The 19,775-nt window shown below is 37.5% G+C and overlaps 1 protein-coding gene across 4 annotated transcripts in view; it reads right to left on the bottom strand.

Moving 5' to 3' along the window:
- The window catches only part of AKAP6 (A-kinase anchoring protein 6), a 568,763-nt gene that overhangs the window by 377,053 nt on the left and 171,935 nt on the right, over positions 1–19,775 (bottom strand). Inside the window, exon 1 of one of the 4 annotated variants that reach the window (XM_072838216.1) lies at positions 2,928–3,190. The exons of 2 other annotated variants lie outside the window; for them this stretch is intronic. The gene's annotated coding sequence lies outside the window, so the exon portion shown is untranslated. Of the gene's footprint in view, positions 1–2,927; positions 3,191–19,775 lie in introns of those variants that run through there. One more of the 4 variants, XM_072838212.1, reaches the window with a different exon arrangement.

The raw sequence follows: 19,775 nt of genomic DNA, 5'->3' as shown, positions 1-19,775 counted from the left end.
ATAAGGAGTTAATATTCAAAACATATTAAGAATTTATACAATTCAACACCAAAAAGCCCCAAATAATCCAATTAAAAACTGGGCAGAGGACCTGACTAGACATTTTTGCAAAGAAGACACAGATGCTCAATATCACTAATCATCAAGAAAATGTAAATTAAAACCACAATGAGATATTACCTCACATCTGTCACAATGGCTAAAATAAAAAACACAAGAAATAACAAGTGGTGGTGAGGATATGGAGAAAAAGGAACCCTTGTGCACCGTTAGTGGGAATGTACACTGGTGCAGCCACTGTGGAAATCGGTATGGAGGTTAAGTTAAAAATAGAATTATCATATGATCCAGTAATACCAATACTGAGTAGTTACTCAAAGAAAACAAAAATATTAATTCAAAAAAATATATGTATCCCCTGTTCATTGCAGCATTATTTACCATAGCCAAGATATTAAAGGAATCCAAGTGTCCAAAAATAGATGAATGGATAAATAAGTGGGGAGTGTGTGTGTGCTTGAGTGTGTAACAGAATATTACTCAACTGTAAAAAAAAAAAAAAAAGAAAGAAAGAAAGAAAGAAAGAAAGAAAGAAAGAAAGAAGAAAGAAAGAAAAGAAAAATAATGACATCTTGCCATTTGCAGCAACATGAATGGACCTAGAGGATATAACACTACGTGAAAGAATTCAGAGAAAGATAAGTACAATACAATTTCACTCATATCTGTAATTTAAGAAACAAATGAACAAACAAAGAAAAAAGAGACAAACAAAAAAGCAGACTTCTTTTTAGAGAGAAAGGGGGAGAGGCAGAGGAAGGGGCAGAGAGAGACTTTTAAGCAAGCTCTACACCCAGAATGGAGCCTGACTCCCAGCTCCATCTCAATCCTGAGATCATGACCTGAGCCAAAATCAAGAGTCGGACACTTAACTGACTGAATCACTCAGGTGCTCCTTTTGGAGTCTGCTTTTTAGCAGACTCTTAAATACAGAGAACAAACTGGTAGTTTGCCAGAGGGGGGGAGGGCAGATAGGTGAAATAGATAAAGGGGATTAAGAGTACACTTATCTTGATGAGCACTGAGAAATACACAGGATTATTGAATCATTATATTATACATCTGAAACTAATATTACACTGTATGTTAACCATACTTGAATTTAAAAAGAGAAAAAATACTCAGGAAGTAGCCATACCATTCAATTGTTTCAAGACAGAGGTCAGTACCAAAAAAATCAGTTAAAAGATGAAAAGTGGTTATCTCTGGAGAACAGAACATGGAAAAGAAGAAAGTCTAGCGACTGCTGTTTGTCTTAAATCTCAGAACTACTTGACTCTTAACTATTTGTATGCAAACATAAAACTTAAAAATATCTAGACTAAAAAATAAAACAGTTTCCTAGTTGCAGGACAGGGCTTTAGAACTTTCAAGCACACTGAGCATCAATATATAGGGGTGCATTAATTCCCAAACTTATTTGGTTATTAAAATTATTATTTTGTGTATTTTGGTAGAGAATGTCACAAGATTGGGTGGGGGACTTGATTAAAATACTAGGTTTAAAATTGTGCCTACCCATCTCTTAAAACATCATAGCTTTTTAACACAACTGGCTTATTATGACTCAGTTCATTAAGATTGTATTTGATTCATTCAAATAATCCCTTTAAGAAAGAGCTGCTTCCTGTGAACTAAATCTGATCTCATGATCAAAGCCACAGGTGATTAAGTGATCAGGTTGACAGTGAGGTTATTTTATTATTTGTTCCACAAGTAGATATATTCTAAAGTGAACAACTATTATTTTTGAAGACAACTGAATCAGAGTGAAATACCAAATAATGAATTTAAGCCAAGTCTTTCAACTAATATTACATTGTTTTTGCTCTTCATGCTGCAACATGAGAGCACATCAAATAACTACCCATACTGCTGTTCTTCCATAAACAGAAAGCATTTTACGGGTGATGAACTCCCATAAAGACCAGGATTTTCAAAAGCATTATTTCCTACTCACCCTAACTTCCCAGACATGCAAAAAGGATTTTCTTTACAAGTTTCTGATGTCAGATTAAAAAATACTAATGGAGCACGGCAAAAGCTCTTAATATCCAAAGATCTGATGTGATCAGAGATTTTCCATCTGGATGTCCTTTACTACAAAAAGAATAATTAAGGTCTGGTACTATGTCTGCTTTTCAAAAAAAACAATTTCAACAAGGTAGGATTTATTTTTTCAAACATATTAGAATAGTTTTGCTTAAAATGCAACATATCCATTAAATACTGTCCAGCATTTCTGCCCCATCAGCCATCTAAATTGAAGGTGAGTGTCCGATAAAATATGACTTGTTCTGACATGAATTAATGTTTTGAAAAAATAATTCCTAGAACAAATGAAAGTTGTATATCATGAACCTTCAAAGAAAAATAAAATACATATTTTCTATTGAAAAGTAGAGAGGTAGTATAAGCTCATAAATATTTTTGTGCTGTGTACTCCAGTAGACAATAAAAGGATGGAGCATGAGCTATTTTAAGCATAAATTCACCTTCATTGAGTTTTTGTCTTTCTCCTAATAAATTATTTATTCTCTTGCTTAATGAAATAAATAGCAATAATAGAAAATGCTAAGTAAAGGCCAATGACTTAAAAGCCTCTAAAAAGAACCCAGCAGATCCTTTATCAACTCTAGAAAATTATTTACAAACTAAATATTACAAGATATTTTTGCCGGATCTTCCTTTCAGCAAAGACAGAAAAAAAAATTTAATTTAGGGCACCCCTCTAAATCACAAGAGTACAAAGGGCAAAATGCTGAACATTGTTAACAGACTAACCCATACACTCTCCCCTCTACCACTAGAGAGCTCAAGCCCGAGCTGAAAGTTAAACCCTCCAGCCATTTGATTTTAACACTCACCACTCCCCGAGTCTAGCAGTGGTGTGGAAGAAAAGGAGCAGCACGTTCCCAGAAAGGTCATCATTTTCGAGCCTTTCACTTCCTGGCCCTATTTAGGTAAGTCTTCGATGAGCTCTATCATCCACGCACATGAGCACCTCACTTCCATCCAAGAGCAACTCAGATTCTTGAAAGCTATCTCCTAGGCCTTTTATTCTTATTTTCCTATCTTTCTTTGTTAGCAACAGTTAACAACTGATGTGACACTCAGAAACCACTGGTCCTTCTCCAATAGACTCTAGAAATCGTCCATTTATAATCTTTCAAATATATCATACATCACATGACACAGCTAGTTTTGGCCTCACTTAGTCATTTGCAGCCAAATACAAATGAATCTCAGACAAATTCTGCTTGTCATAGCTTCTATTCACTGTGGCCTTTGCCCTGATCCTGTCATTGTTAATAGTTCTGTATGACTCAAACACTGATTTGGATACTCAGGGTCCTTTGAATGAGTTTCTTCAGTAAGAAATGTTACTTTTGCCTGAAAACAAACAATCCAGAATATTTTATTAACATGCAGATGATTCAATTATTAAAATAAGAGCTTTTGGAATGGCCCTTTAATTAAGCTGGTGTCTAAAAGGTGAGAGTTTTTTGGTTTTTTTTTTAGATTTTATTTATTTATTTGAGAGAGAGAGAGAGTGCACAAGCAGGGGAGGAGCAGAGCAAGCTGACTCCATGCTGAGTGGGGAGTCCAACTCGGGGCTCCATCCCAGGACCCTGAGATCATGACCTGAGCTGATGTCAGACACTTAACCAACTGAGCCACCCAGGCACCCTGGTTTTTTGTTTTATTTATTTATTTTTTGACATGTAAAAACAGAAACAGCTGACAGAATATGATTTCTTTTTCTACCAAAATGTGCAAAATAATATGCAAATTTAAAAGAAAACAGATTTGGACAGATTTATAAGGAGGTAGAAGAAGTATATCAGCCTGACAGTTTTATGTACACTATAGTTTAAGAAAAAATGTATTTAATGAACATCTCACTTTGTTTGACATTTTCCTGGGTAGGCTAGAAAACAAGTTAGTCAACACTCATTGACTGCCTCCCCAACCCTCCAGGAACTTCATATCCAGGAGAGGAAGAACTAGCAGCGTCTATGTATACTTAATTCTCAAGTGAACTTTAAGGAGAAACAAGCTGGAGAAGATTGATCTTGAACATAAAGAGTAAGTCTCTGTACTTTCCTTTGCCATTTTTTTTCTTTGTTTCCCCAGCTCTACTGAGACATAATTGACACGTGACATTGTGTAAGCTTAAAGTGTATATGCTGATTTGATAAACACAATGATCACCACAATAAGGTTAGCTGACATATCCATCAGCTTGTATAATTACAATTTTTTGCACATGGTGAGAACATCTTAGCAACTTTTAAACATACAATATTGTTAACTATAGCCCCTATGCTGTACATTAGCTCCCTAGAGTTTATTCATCATATAATCTGAAGTTTGTACCCTTTGACCAACATCTCCTCATTTTCCTTACCCTTAGCTCATAGCAACCACCATTCTACTTTGTTTCTATGAATTTGGCTTTATTTTAGATTCCATATATGGGTGATATCATATAGTAATTATCTTCTCTGTCTGACTCATTTTACTTCACCTGCAAGGTCTATTCATGTCATAAATGGCAGAATTTTCTTCCTTTTTATGGATACATTATAGACATATCACCTTTTCTTTATTCATTCATCTATTGATGAACATTTAGGGTTTTTTCCATATTGTGGCTATTGTGAATAATGCTGCAACAAACATGGGGATTCAGATATATCTTCAAGATAATGATTTCAGGGACCTGGTGGCTCAGTCAGTTGGGTGTCTGACTCTTAATTTCAGTTCAGGTCATGATCTCAGGATTGAGCCCTGCATCAAGCTCCACGCTCAGCACATGTTCTGCTCGTCCCTCTCGCTCTACTCTTCACCCTGGGCTCACTCACTCACTCTGTTTCTCTCTCAAATAAATAAATGAATAAAATCTTAAAAAAAAAAAAAAAGATAATGATTTCATTTCCTTTGGATATATACCCAGAAGTGAGATTGCTGGATCATATAGTAGTTCTATTTTCAATTTGTTTTTGTTTTTATTTATTTGTTTAGGTAATCTCTACACCCAATGTGGGGCTTGAGTTCATAATACCAAGATCAAGAGTTGCATGCTCCTCTGACTGAGCCAGGTTGGTGCCCCTATTTTTAATTTTTTGGGAAACCTCCATATTGTTTTCCATAGTGGCTACACCAATTTACATTCCTACTAACAGAGAACATGGGTTTCCTTTTCTCCATATCCTTATCAATACCTGTTATTTCTCATATGTTTTATGAATAGTCCTTCTAACAGATGTGAGATGATGTCTCATCACAGTTTTGATTTGCATTCCCTGATGATTAGTTATGTGAGGCACCATTTCATATACCTGTTGGCTATTTGTATATCTTCTTTGAAGATTTTAGTTAGTTCGTTATTTGAGAGAGAGAGTGAGCGTGCAAGGGAGTGGGAGCAGAGGGAGGAACAGAGGGAGAGGGAGAAAATCTCAAGCCAACTCCACGCTGAGTACAAAGCCCAATGTGGGACTCCATCTCATGACCCTGCAATTGTGACCTGAGCTAAAGCCAAGTCGAATGCTCAACCAAAGAGCCACCCAGGTACCCCATCTTCTTTGGAAAAAACGTATATTCGAGTCCTCTGCCCATTTTTAATTGGATTATTTGTTTGCTTACTGTTCACTTGTATGAGTTGCTTACATATTTTGAATACTAACTCCTTATTTGACACATAGTTTGCAAATATTTTCTCCCAAATCATACATTGCAAAGAATATTTCCCCACTGAATATTTTTGGATTACTGGTCAAATATTAGTTGACTCTATATGCATGGTTTTATTTCTGAGCTCTCTATCCTATTTTATTCCATGTGGTCTATGTGTCTGTTTTTATGTCAGTATCAGGCTGTTTTTATTACTATAGCTTTGCAGTATAGTTTGAATTTGGGAAGTGTAATGCCTCCAGCTTTGTTCTTTCTCAAGATTGCTTTAGCTATTATTCAAAGGTCTCTTCATACAAATTTTAGGATAGTTTTTTCTATTGTGAAAAATACCATTGAACTTTCTTTTAAAGATTTTATTTATTTATTAATGAGAGACACAGAGAAGGAGAGAGGCAGAGACACAGACAGAGGGAGAAGCAGGCTTCATGCAGGGAGCCTGACGTGGGACTCAATCCCGGGTCTCCAGGATCTCGCCCTGGGCTGAAGGTGGCGCTAAACCACTGAGCCACCCGGGCTGCCCACCATTGGACTTCTGATAGAAGTCATATTAAATCTATAGAAAGCTTTGTATATTTTAACAATACTAATTCTTCCAATCCACAAACCCAATTTATTTTCATTTATTCTTGTCTTCTTTCATTTCTTTCATCAATGTCTTCTAGTTTTCAGTGTACAGTTCTTTTATCTCCTTGGTTAAATTTATTCCTAAGTATTTTATCACTTTGGATACTATTGTAAATGATACAATTTTTAAATTTCTCTTCCAAATATTTTGTTAACAAATAGAAATGCAATTGATTTTTGTATGTTGATTTTGTATTCTGCAACTTTATTAAATCCATATATTCTAACAATTTTGGGGTAGAATCTTTAGGATTTTCTATTTATAAGATCATGTCATCTGCAAACAGAGATGATTTTACTTACTCCTTTCTGATTTGGATGCCTTTATATCCTTTCTTGCCTAACTTTTTGGCTGTGACTTCCAGTACCATGTTGAATAGGCATGGTAAGAGTCAGCACCCTTGTCTTGTTCCTGATTTTAGAAGAAAAGCTTTCAGCCTTTGACCAGTGAGTATGATGTTAGCTGTGGGTTTGTCATCTATGGCCATTCATGGTAGGTCCCTTGCATGCTCAGTTTGAGAGCTTTTATCATGATAGGATATTGAATTTTGTCAAATGCTATTTCTATATCTATTGAGAGGATCATATGATTATTTTTTATTCTATTAATGTGATATATATGTTTATTGATTTATGTATGTTGAACTATCCTTGTATCCCAGAGATAAATCTCACATGATCATAGTATATGATCATTTTATTTTTTTTAAAGATTTTATCTATTTATTCATGAGAGACAGAGATTGAGAGAGAGGCAGAGACACAGGCAGAGGGAGAAGCAGGCTCCATGCAGGGAGCCCGACATGGGACTCGGTCCCAGGTCTCCAGGATCAGGCCCTGGGCTGAAGGCAGCGCTAACCCGTTGAGCCACCTAGGCTGCCCTGATCATTTTAATGTCCTGTTGAATTTGGTTTGTTAATATTTTGTTGAGAATTTTTATATCTACACTCATCAGGGATATTGGCCTGAAGTTTTCTTTTCTTGTAGCGTCCTTATGTGGTGTTGGTATCAAGGTAATGCTGGCATCATAAAATGAATTTGGAAGTGTTCCCTCCTCTTCTATTTTTTTGGAAGCATTTGAGAAGTTATGTTAATTCTTTAAATGTTTAGTAGAACTTGCCATTGAAACCATCTGGTCCTGGGCTTTCCTTTGTTGAGAAGTTTTTGATGATTGCTTCAGTCTCCTAGGTCATTATTGGTCTGTTCAAATTTTGTTTCTTCCTAATTCAGTCTTGGTAGGTTGTATGTTTCTGGGAATTTATCCATGTCCTTTAGGTTATCCAATGCATTGGCATAATAGTTCCACAATAGCCTCTTTCAATACTTTGTATTCCTGTAACATTAGTTGTAATGCCTCCTCTTCCATTTCTAATCTTGTTTGAGTCCTCTCTCTCTCTCTCTCTCTCTCTCTTAGTAGGTCTAGCTAAAGGTTTGCTAATTTTGTTATCTGTTCAAAAACCAACTTTTAGGGCAGCCCGGGTGGCTCAGTGGTTTAGCGCTGCCTTCAGTCCAGGGCATGATCTTGGAGACCCAGGATTGAGTCCAACATCAGGCTCCCTGCATGGAGCCTGCTTCTCCCTCTGCCCTTGTCTCTGCCTCTCTCTCTCTCTCTCTCTTTCTCTCTCTCATGAATAAATAAATAAAATCTTAAAAAAAAAAAAAACTTTGTTTCATTGATTTTTTTCCCTACTGTCTTTTTAGTTTCTATTTCATTTATTTCTCCTTTGATCTTTTATTTCCTTTTTTCTGCTAATTTGGGGCTTAGTTTGTTCTTTTTTTCTAATTCCTCAAGGTATAAAGCTCAGCTATATTTTGAGATTTTTTTTCTCAATGTAGTCATTTATCACTATAAAACTCCCTCTTAGAACTGCTCTTGCTGCATCCCCTACATTTTCATTTGTCTCAACATATTTTCTTGATTTCCTTTTTGATTTCTGTTTTGATCCATTGGATGTTCAGGAATGTGTTTTTTAATTTCCATATATTTTTTTGGGTGTGTGAATTTTACAGTTTTCCTCCCGTTAATGATTTCTATTTTTATACTACCGTGGTTGGAAAAGATACTAGATACGATTTTGAGTGACTTGAATTTGTTAAGACTTGTTTTGCAGCCCACTGTACGATCCATACTGGAGAATGTTCTGTGTGCATTTGAGAAGAATGTGTATTCTAGTGCTATTATATGGAATATTCTGTATATGTCTATTAAGCTCATTTAGTCCATAGTGTTATTCAGGTCTGCTGTTTCCTTGTTATTCTTCTGTTTAGGTGGTCTATCCAATGTTTAAAGTGGAATCTTGAAGTCCTCTACTATTACTGTATTGCTTGCTATCTATTTCTCCCCTCAGTTCTATTAACTTTAAATATTTAGGCATTCCAATGTTGGGTACATATATATTTACAATTGTTGTATCTTCTTGATGAATTGACTCCTTTATCACTATAGAGTGATCATCTTTATCTCTTGTAATTTTGACTGAAAGTCCATTTTATCTGATATTAATATAGCCACTCTTGCTCTCTTGTTACAATTGCATGGAATATCTTTTTTCATCTATTCACTTTCTATCTTCATGTGTCCTTAAAGCTAAATGAGTCTCTTGTATGCAGCACATTGCTAATCTTATTCTTTTTATCCATTCAGCTACTTTGTGCCTTTTGATTGGAGAATTTAATCTATTTATATATAATTAGTAGTAGGTAAAAACTTACTATTGTCATTGGTTATTTTCTTTTAGTTCCTTTGTTCCTTTCTCCCTTTTTTTTTTTACTGTCTTCCTTTATGATTTTTTGTAGTGATTGCCTTATTCCCATTTTCTTTGTCTTTTGTATAACTAGTAAAGGCCTTTTCCTTTGTGATTACCATGAGAGTTACATAAAACATCTTATAAATACAACAGTCTATTTTAAGCTGATAACTACTTACCTTCAACCTCATTAAAAAGCTACAGTTTCACTTCTCCTCCCCCTACATTTTATGCTACTCGTATTAAACTTTACATCTTTTTATGTTGTGTATCCATTAGCAAATTATTGTGCCTTTAGCTATTTATAATATATTTTTTAAAGATTTTATTTACTTATTCATGAGAGATACAGGGAGGGAGAGAGAGAGGCAGAGACATAGGCAGAGGGAGAAGCAGGCTCCATGTAGGGAACCCAATGTGGGACTTGATTCTGGGACTCTGGGATCACGCCCTGAGCCAAAGGCAGATGCTCAACGGCTGAACTACCCAGGCATCCCTATACATCCCTAATGTGATGTATACATTACATTACACTTTATACAGTGTAATGTGTACACTTATACATTACATTATTTCGGTATTCTAATTTTGACTATATGTTTACCTTTACTAGTGAATTTTATATTTTCATGTTGTTAGAATCCTTTCATTTCAACTTGAAGTGCTCCCTTTAGCATTTCTTGTAGGGCAGGTCTAGTGGTGATGAACCCCTTTAGTTTTTGTCTGTCTAGGAATGTTTTTATCTCTCTTTCATTTCTGAAGGACAGTTATGCCTTCAAGGCATAAAGGTACAATATTCTTGACTGATAGTTTTTCTTTCAGCACTTTAAATATATCATCCCACTCCCTCCTGACCTGTGAGGTTTCTGCAGAGAAATGCACCAATAGCCTTTTGTGATTTCCCTTGCATGTGATAAGTCATTTTCCACTTGCTGCCTTCAAAATTCTCTCCTTGCTTTGACTTTTAACATTTGATTACAATATGTCTTAGCATAATCTTTGGGTTGATCTTGCCTGAGGTCCTTTGAGCTTTCAGTAACTGAATGTCCATATCTCTTCCAAGATATGCAGAATTTTCAGCTATTATTTCTTTCTATATTATGTCTGCTCCTTTCCCTCTCTTCTCTTTCTGGGACTCTCATTATATGATGTTCATTTGATTGATGATGTCTTTAACTCATGTAGGCTTTCTTCACTCTTTCTTTTTGTTGTTGTTGTTCCTCTAACTGGCTAATATCAAAAGATCTATCTTTGAGGTCATTGATTTTTTCCTCTGTATGACCAAGTCTGTTGTCTCTCTTAAATTTTTCAGTTCTATCTTCTTAAGCTCCAGGATTTCTGTTTGGTTCTTTTTTATGGTGTCTATTTCTTTATTAAACTCATTTTGTTCATGCATTGTTTTCCTGATTTCATTTAGTTATCTATATTCTCTTGCCTTTCATTCAGTTTCTTTAAGATGATTTTTTTTTTAATTCTTTGTCAGGCAAATTGTAGATATCCATTTCTTTAGGGTTAATTACTAGAACTTTATTAGCTTCCTTTGGTGGTATCATATTTGCATGCTTATTTATTATCCATATAATCCCACAGAGATGTCTATGCATTTGAAAGAACCAACATCTTTTTCCAGTCATTACAGATTGATTTTACCAGGTAAAGACCTTCTGTTTGCTCCTTGAGTTGATGGGACTACCTTCAGAATCACAGTTGTGCTGGGTTGGAGCTGATTATGAGGCTGTAACTGGGTACGCAGTAAGATCCATGGTTGTCAGGCTTGTTACCCAGGGTCTTGGTGGGTGTGTGTTGCACCTGGTCCCTGTGTAGGTGGGACTGCCTCTAGTATCTTGTTCAGTAAGGTTATGCTAGAACCAGAATCTACTTCAAGGTTTACAGTTGGGTCCTCAGAGAGGGGACCTATTGCCATGTCTGTGGCAGGTGTGGCTCTTCCCAGGACCCTGAGAAGACAACTACCTGGTTACTGGATGAGTTCCTGGGTGGACAAGACTGGCTGTGGATCATGGCTGAAACTCAATCCACAGGGCTGTTTCAGATTAGATAGCTAAGATTGAAGTCTGCCTCTTCCTGTGGAGGCAAAAATAGATACGTCTCCCACCAGGTCCCTGAGTAGGCTGGACTGGCCTGTGACTATAAGGTCTAGAGCCAAGTATAGTGCCTTTTCAGAATCTCCTAAGGGGCAAACATGGGAATCTTCTACCTGTCCCTGTGCCAGCTGTACTACTCAATGACTGTACCTAGGAGGGCAAAGAACCAAATTTAGGGCCCTTTCAGGATACTCTGAAAGTATACAAAGGTATCTGCTGCCTGGTCTCTGTGCCATCAGAACTACTGACACACTGAGTCTGTGAAGAGGCTCGGATACAGGGTCCTTTCAGGATCTCCCAGGGCATAGATAGGAGGAGTGTCTCCTGCTGGGACCCCAGCCCCCAGACTGCTGGAAGACTGGCAGTCTATGGCTGTGAAGAATGTGGAGTCACCTATAGGGTCTCTGCAGATACAGATAAGAGTTTCTCTTTTCTGGTCCCTGTGCCAATAAGACTTTTCACAGACTGTGGCAAGGGGTTAATGCCTAGTATAAGGCCTTTTTAGGATCTCTAGGGACAAGATAGGAGTATCTCCTTCTGGGTCAAGTCTCTGTCCTTTAAAACATGTTTATCAGTCTATACTACAAAAAAGAAAGGTATTTGGCTATCACTTCACAGGGTTCTTATAACCTTTTACAATTACATTTATATATTAAACCACACACACACACACACACACACACACCTTAAATATAACAATGTTTATATTATAACAGGATCTCAGTGTTCAGGCAAACCCAAGTAAAGCAATGTAGTTTTACTACAGAATTTGAAATATTTATCTTTATGAAGGCAAACCATTTTAAAATAACATCTTGGGTTCAGACTATGAAGCAGTCACTTGAATTAAATAACACTGGTTTTTATTATTCAAAAAGTAGTCAAAAGCCTTACAATAACAAAGGCAACTTTTTTTTAAAGATTTTATTTATTTATTCATGTGAGACACAGAGAGAAAGAGAGAATGAGGCAGAGACACAGGCAGAGGGAGAAGCAGGCTCCATGCAGGGAGCTTGACGTGTGACATCATCCGGGACTCCAGGATCGCGCTCTGGGCTGTAGGCCGGGCTAAACCACTGAGCCACCCGGGCTGCCCCAAAGGCAATTTTTAAATAGCTATTGAGTATTTTCTCAGTTAAGGGACTGAGATGGGCACATACACACACACACACACACACACACACACATTACCTAAAAACTTTCAGAAATGCATGGACATTACATAAAATAACACATATAATGACATCATCCAATGGCTAACAGAAGGTCTTCTATACCCTTATATTGCATTATATCTCCAAAAGAATTCATCATCATACAGATTTAACCTCTTCTTTTTGTCTTTTACTTTTTCCAGTATCACTGGTTATTTCTGTGTCTATGAAATATTTAAGGATAAAAATATCAAAAATCTTATTCTTAGGTTATAATTGAATCAATCACCTCTATTTAAAACTATCCTTGATCTTAGTCAAAAGGCCAAGAAGCAATCTTCTATTTAAAACCAAACTGGGGGGAGGAGGAGTTTAAAAACTTCTGCTTCAAACTAAACATGTGTCCAAATTTATCTGAACAAAGGCAATCTAACTCAGTAAATGGATTAATCTGGTAAGTTATTCAAGGTCATCTTCTCCCTAGGGCAAGACTAAATTAAAGATCTGAACTGCCCAGAAATTCTACCATGGTCATTTTCTTTCTAACGTGGCTGTAAAGTAAAAGGGCTTCAAATATTTCCTCAATGCATTATGTCATCTTAATAAACACTGCTTTGAAGATAAGGACTAATATGTACTAATATATTCATTCAGCTGCAAAATTTCACAAGGTGAGCTCTGACAGCCAGCAGAACAAAATGTTCTGCGTAGAAGACATGAAAATTCTACATGCATATCCAGATAGCAGCCAGAACATCATTTCCCAAAATGTGGTCCACATAATACTGGTCCTGTGACGCTCTTAAAAGAAAAGGTTTGGAGGCTGAATACATCTGAGAAACACTTCCTATACACTTCTATGGGAAATACATAGCACACATTTGCTTCTAAGAGTCTTCAGGAAAAAAAAATTCTTAATTTTGTTTAATTTGGTGTTTTCCAAATATTTTTCTGCATTAAAAAAACTAATACTCCTTTAGGGAACACTTTGGGGAGCACTGCTCTAGAAAACTCTAAGTATTATTTGTATAAAAAAGAGAATGGATTCCAGACTTCATGTAGTCAAAAGCAAGAAGTCTTTTCTACCCTGCCTTCTGGCCCTCTGACTTCAGTGGTCTCTGCACCTACATGCCCAGGCTCATCCAACAATCGATCAGTATTAAAAGGAGAAAAAACTGAAAGTCATGCTTAGCTTCCCATTTTATTCATCCTTTTAAAAAAAGATTTTATTCGTTTATTTGAGAGAGAGAGAGAGCATAAGCAGAAGGGCAGAGTGAGAAGCAGACTCCCCACTGAGCAGGGAGCCCCATGTGGAGCTGATCCCCTGACCCTGAGATCATGACTAGAGCCAAAGGCAGATGCTTAACTGACTGAGCCACCCAGATGCCCCTTATTCACCTTTTAATTTCAACTCTGAATCACTCATTTGGCTTTCAATAAGCTTATATCCCTTTCAATATGTTCCTAGTTTCACCCTGGAACCCTTCATCTGGCATTCTAGATTCTGGCTAGCTAAATTTATGATTAACTTCTGACACTGGCATCTCCTGGGCTCTGTGGCTGTGTTCCCCTTTGATCCTCTGCATAGGCTGTCAGTTTAGATCTCTACTTTGAGCTCATCCTTCTGCCTGTGACAAAATCATTAAAGGCAAACCCCAAACTGTAAGGAGGATGCACTCCATAGAAAAAGAGAAATCCAACACTGTTTCTTGCAGCCCAACTTCACCCATCAGTCAATGAAGAAACACCTGAAGAGCTCCTCTCATCAAGACATAGTGCCAAGAGCTGTGGTGAATGCAGCAGAAAGCACAATGAAAGTGCATTTCACTTTGAGTTACGTTGCAGGGATGAGTTGGAGCAGAAAGCAAAGGAGAAATCTATGGTTGAAAAACTGTGAGCTTCCCCCATCAGATGACTGTATATTACAAGATTTAAAAATGATTTGCCTTGAAAATATTTTCTTTGGGCCCTGTGACCCTCTCTTACTTGTTTAATGATATCCTTACAATGGTATCTTTGGGTGATCAGGGCAAGAAGCTGTTAAAAAAGAAAGACAGGCAATTTAAAACAGTATACCAAAAAACAAAACAAACAAACAAAAAAACCAGTATACCTACTCTTAAGGACCTCTAGATAGCCTCCTCAGTGGGAATCCAGGAGACACTATATGTAAAATGGCAAGTGTAGGACTGACTGCCCTATTTACAATGAAAACCTCCAAATTCAAGATTAGGACAAATAAAGGTCCATCATCTGCACCTACTCTCATTCTACCATCTTTTTTCTTTATTAAAAGGCATTCGTATTTGAAATGTTAAGAAATACAGGACTAGACCAAGGCAGGTTGCTAACACCATCATCCCTGGCACATATCACAGAAGATCTATCTACCTACCACGCACCTGGGCACATTGCCACGTATTAATTGATTTTAGGGAGATCTTTCCTGGTGACTTGAAGAGTGACTACTGGACGCTCCTTTGGAATATTGAGCAATGAGTTTTTAGCTTCATCTCCTAAGGACTCAACAGAAGACACAAAGGGAAATGTATGGTAATTTTCCTTTGGTTATGACATCTGATAAAAGTGGAGTCCCTGCACATTATAACACATATTTATGCAGACATAGCCTTGCCCAAAGATGCCCTTCAAAGCTGATGGTATGAAAGGGGAGGATGGTAGTGTGTCAATGCTATGTATAAAGATTATGAGGTATGTCACATTATCAAAGAAATATGTCATGTCATTTAATATACTTCTATAAAGACGCAAAGAAGATTGTAAACTCCTTAAAAGCAGGAACCATGGGACACAATTTTGCATCCTACATATTGTCTCACTCAGGCCCTTCTGCATAGCAAACATGTGATAAACACATACTGAATATATGAGTCAGGGTGGGAGTGAGAGTGTGAGTGCATGAAGGACTGGGGAAATAAAGGCTTTATATGAATAGACTGGTAGGACAATTGTATGTTACATATTAAATATTAAATAAGTAATATGAGCATATATTATATGCATATGTATTATATATTTAATAAATATTAAATAAGTAGCTCTGAAATAGTTAAAGAGAAAAAATTGAGAGAGGATAAAAGTAATACTGAGAAATGTTTTATTTTGTTTTCTTTTTAGTAATGGGAACTTTGAACCTTATTTCACAAAAACCAAGACTCAATACTCAATAAAACCCTTCTCTTACCAGTGTGTGTGTGTGTTGGGGGTGGGGGGCATTTCCTGGTATTAGCAGGCAAATGGAGTAGCCAGTATTACAGAAAACATATTGGAGAAGAAAAATGATTTTATACTTCTGGTAAAGACAGAAAGTCACATGCTCTCATTAGCCTCTGCTCCCTCTTAATATCCTGCAAAAATATCACTAAAGGAATTTTTTTCAAAACAAAGAGAATAAAAGAAATAATAATGACAAAGAATTTCAGAGACCAGAAAACTGGGAAAGAAGTAACTGATCTAGCAGGTCAGAAAAAGCTTAATCTGGCAGCGGGAAACTGAGAGTCAACCCAGTTTATATGTGGAGCCCCAGAAATGCCTCAGAATTGATGATATCTCATTCCCCTGGCAGTGGGTATGATGGGCCTAAAAACAGGATAATTGCCTGAAAGCCAATTTAAGAAGCTGCTAGAATCCCAGATACCCTCTGTTAGAAATGTGCCTCTCTGGGCAGCCCGGGTGGGGAGCCCGGCGGTTTAGCGCCGCCTGGAGCCCAGGGTGTGGTCCTGGAGACTCAGGATCGAGTCCCGCATGGGGCTCCCTGCATGGAGCCTGCTTCTCCCTCTGCCTGTGTCTCTGCCCTTCTCTCTCTCCTCTCTGTGTTTCTCATGAATAAATAAATAAAATCTTTAAAAAAAAAAAAAGAAAGAAAAAGAAATGTGCTCTCTCTGGAGAGAGCAAAATGGAGAGTGTCTAGACTGGAAGATACCAAACACAACTGAAGGCAAGGGCACCTTACCCTAAACTGAGGAATTAAGTCAACATATACCTATTGAGGGCAGCCGGGCTCAGCGGTTTAGCGCCTGCCTTCAGCCCAGGGCCTGATCCTGGAGTCCTGGGATCCAGTCCACGTCAGGCTCCCTGCGAGGAGTCTGCTTCTGCTTCTGCCTGTGTCTCTGCCTCTCTCTGTGTCTCTCATGAATAAATAAACAAAGTCTTAAAAAATATATATATATATATCTATTGAATGTTTAGAGCTCACATCTTCTACTCAGGTCCCACTCAGTATGACCTCAACCCTCTAGTCAAGAAGTTGAAATCTGATCAGATCTGAAGGAAAGACCTACAGATATTGTTGGGAGGGGATATTCTATCTGTAATATCACATATCTACCAGGATTATTGACATTTGGAGTCAGATAATTCTTTGTTCTAAGGAGCTGCCCTGTGAATTACAGGATGTTTAGCAACATCTGTGGCATCTACGCACTAGACACCCTAGATACCAATAGTACTCCCATCTTTTCAGAAATGTCTCTAGATATTGCCAAATGTCCCTGGGGATGGGGGGGTGGGGAGGGCAAAATCACTCCTGGTTGAGAACTACTGTCTTGCAATGAGGCTAACAGTTGAGAAGACTCTTCCACATACTCAGGGCTTCAAATCAGCTTCTTAGATATTGAATGAAATTAAGTGTGGGTGAATATAGATACACTTATAATTTATGAAATCAATTATCTAACCATTTAGTATGGTTTAGTTCTTCTCAACTAAAATTATTTTATTTTTTATAAGATCTAAACTCTAAACAAAACTGACACTCCTGGGTGGCTCTGTTGGTTAAGCATCTGACTCTTTTTATTATTATTATTATTTATGATAGACCTAGAGAGAGAGAGAAAGAGGCAGACACACACACAGGCAGAGGGAGAAGCAGGCTCCATGCAGGGAGCCCGTTGTGGAACTCAATTCCGGGACTCCAGGATTGCACCCTGGGCCGAAGGCAGGCGCCAAACCGCTGAGCTACCCCTAGCGTCTGACTCTTGATTTTGGTTCAAGTCATGATCTCAGGGTTGTAATCTGTACTTAGCATGGAGTTGGCTTGATATTCTCTCTCTCCCTCTCCCTCCCCCTCTGCTCCTCCCATTGCTTGTTCAAGTGCTCATGGATACACATTCTATCTCTCTGAAATAAAGAAAATCTTTTTAAAAAATAAACTTTAGGGCAGGCTGGGTGGCTCAATGGTTTAGCATCTGCCTTTAGCCCAGGGCCTGATCCTGGAGTCCCGGGATCGGGTCCGCGTCAGGTTCCCTGCATGGAGCCTGCTTCTGCCTCTGCCTGTGTCTCTGCCTCTCTCTCACTCTCTCTGTCTCTCATGAATAAATAAATAAAATCTTTAAAAAAAACAAATTTAAATATACTTAAAAAAATAAAATAAACTTGAAGCAAAACTTCCTAAAAAAACACCACCCAAAATTAGAAGTATCCTGAAAGAATTAAAAACATAAAACAAAAAACTATTAACATTGTCTACCTATGAGAAATGAATTGGATTTTACTTCATAAAATTCTAAATCATTTCCTCTTTCTCATTCAAGGAACACTTATCATCTTAATCATCATAATCACCGTTACCTTTTAAAAATCTCACTATATATGACCAAGAGAGGTAAATAAGTCAGGTGGATTCTCCTGAGGGTACCTCTGAAGTTCTGGTCTTCTTGTAAGAGGTGAACAACTAACATCAGTTTTACCATTAGAATTTTGTTTTCTGTGATCCCTGGAGTGCTCAGCAGTTTGGCACCTGCCTTTGGCCCAGGGCGCGATCCTGGAGTCCTGGGATTGAGTCCCATGTCGGGCTCCCGGCATGGATCCTGCTTCTCCCTCCTCTTGTGCCTCTGCCTCTCTCTCTCTCTCTCTCTCTCTCTCTCTCTCTATGTCTATCATCAATCAATCAATCAATATTTTTAAAAAAGAATTTTGTTTTTTTTCATACTATTTATTAGTTTTCATGTCAGTTTCAAATCAGAGGAGGAAGAAACCTTTGTTATTATGCTGTGTCAATATGTGAAGTACATTTTGCAGAGAAGAAAAACCTTTTTATGAGAATCATACGATTTCACAGTAGAAAGGAACCTCAGGAGCCATCTGTCAACCTCCCACCCCAGGAAGAAATTACCCCTTCAAGATTCCTGCTCCATATTCAAGGATAAAGGGCTGCTATTTTTTTTTTTTTAAGAAGATGGTTCAGTTGTGAAACAACTAGAAAGCTATCCAAATTTGCTTTTATAACTTTGACCTGTTGGTCTAGCCTTTAAAGAAGAAAAAAGTGTTTTTCTCTCTAATCCATCATTTTTGGCTCAAGAGTTCTAGATTCTTACCTCATCCATGTAGCTTTGCACTCCAAAATATTCCTTAACTTCAGCACTATCAAGAAATGAGGAAACAGAACAAGCTTCCTAGGCCACCTGAGAGAACATCCATGACACCAAAATCCTTTCTACTTGCCTAACTCCTTTCAAACCCCCAGAGTCATCTAGGTAGTTAGCATTTTCAAAAGGGAAGGGAATCTTTGTAAAAAAAAAAAAAAAAAAAACCTGGTTATATGAACTAGTCTTGATTGATTATATGAACCAATCATCCCACACATGCAGCTTCTCATCAGGATCATCCTCTCCATGGACACCAGCCTACACCCTTTGTCAGTATCCACCAAGCAATGATCCTTATTCCTACTCCAAGGCCATGAGAGTAAAAGCACAAAGATCATATTCCTCCTCTACATTTACCTGCTTCAGATACTTTTAAACCACACCAGGATATAATTAATAGCCCTAATTATGAAAAAGAGTAATATTCAATTTACTTGTAGTCTTAGGAAAAACTGCAGCAGATGCCCTAGTTCTCATTCTTATTTTTAGACACGCTCCTCGTCCATTCAAATGAAAATCAAATGAGCTCCCAACAGTTAAAACCATCACCAAAATCTGTTACTCTGAACACTGAAAACTTTTTAGTATAAATATTGTTGCTAATCTGAGATCTTTTCCTTTGTTGCAATCATTTTTAAGTTTTTATCCCAATTCAATCATTTAAAAGTTAATTTGCAACTGATACAATGCCTACTTTTACAAGATAATGCAACATTTGAAGACTCACTAAAATTTTTATTGTACCCTTCAAAAGGACTTTTGTTCTTTCCCCTTCCTTCCCTGTTCATTTCCACTTGAATAATCCTGGCTCCCAGCCAGCCAGTCTTGGAGAAGATCCTGCTCCCCTTCCCACTCCCCATCCCTAACTGGGGTGCAACAAACACTAATTTTTTATTCATGCTGTGGCAGTTCCTTTTTGTCTTCGTTTTTCTGCCTCCTCTGGGTTACAGTTTGGGGAAGTTACAAGGCCAATGATTTGTGCGAGTAATAGAGGACCCTGACACC

Source organism: Canis lupus, chromosome 9 (assembly GCF_048164855.1).
Source record: "Canis lupus baileyi chromosome 9, mCanLup2.hap1, whole genome shotgun sequence".
Lineage (NCBI taxonomy): Eukaryota > Metazoa > Chordata > Mammalia > Carnivora > Canidae > Canis > Canis lupus.
The sequence above is the reverse complement of the archived record's forward strand: the minus strand, read 5'-3'. Positions and strand labels throughout refer to the sequence as shown.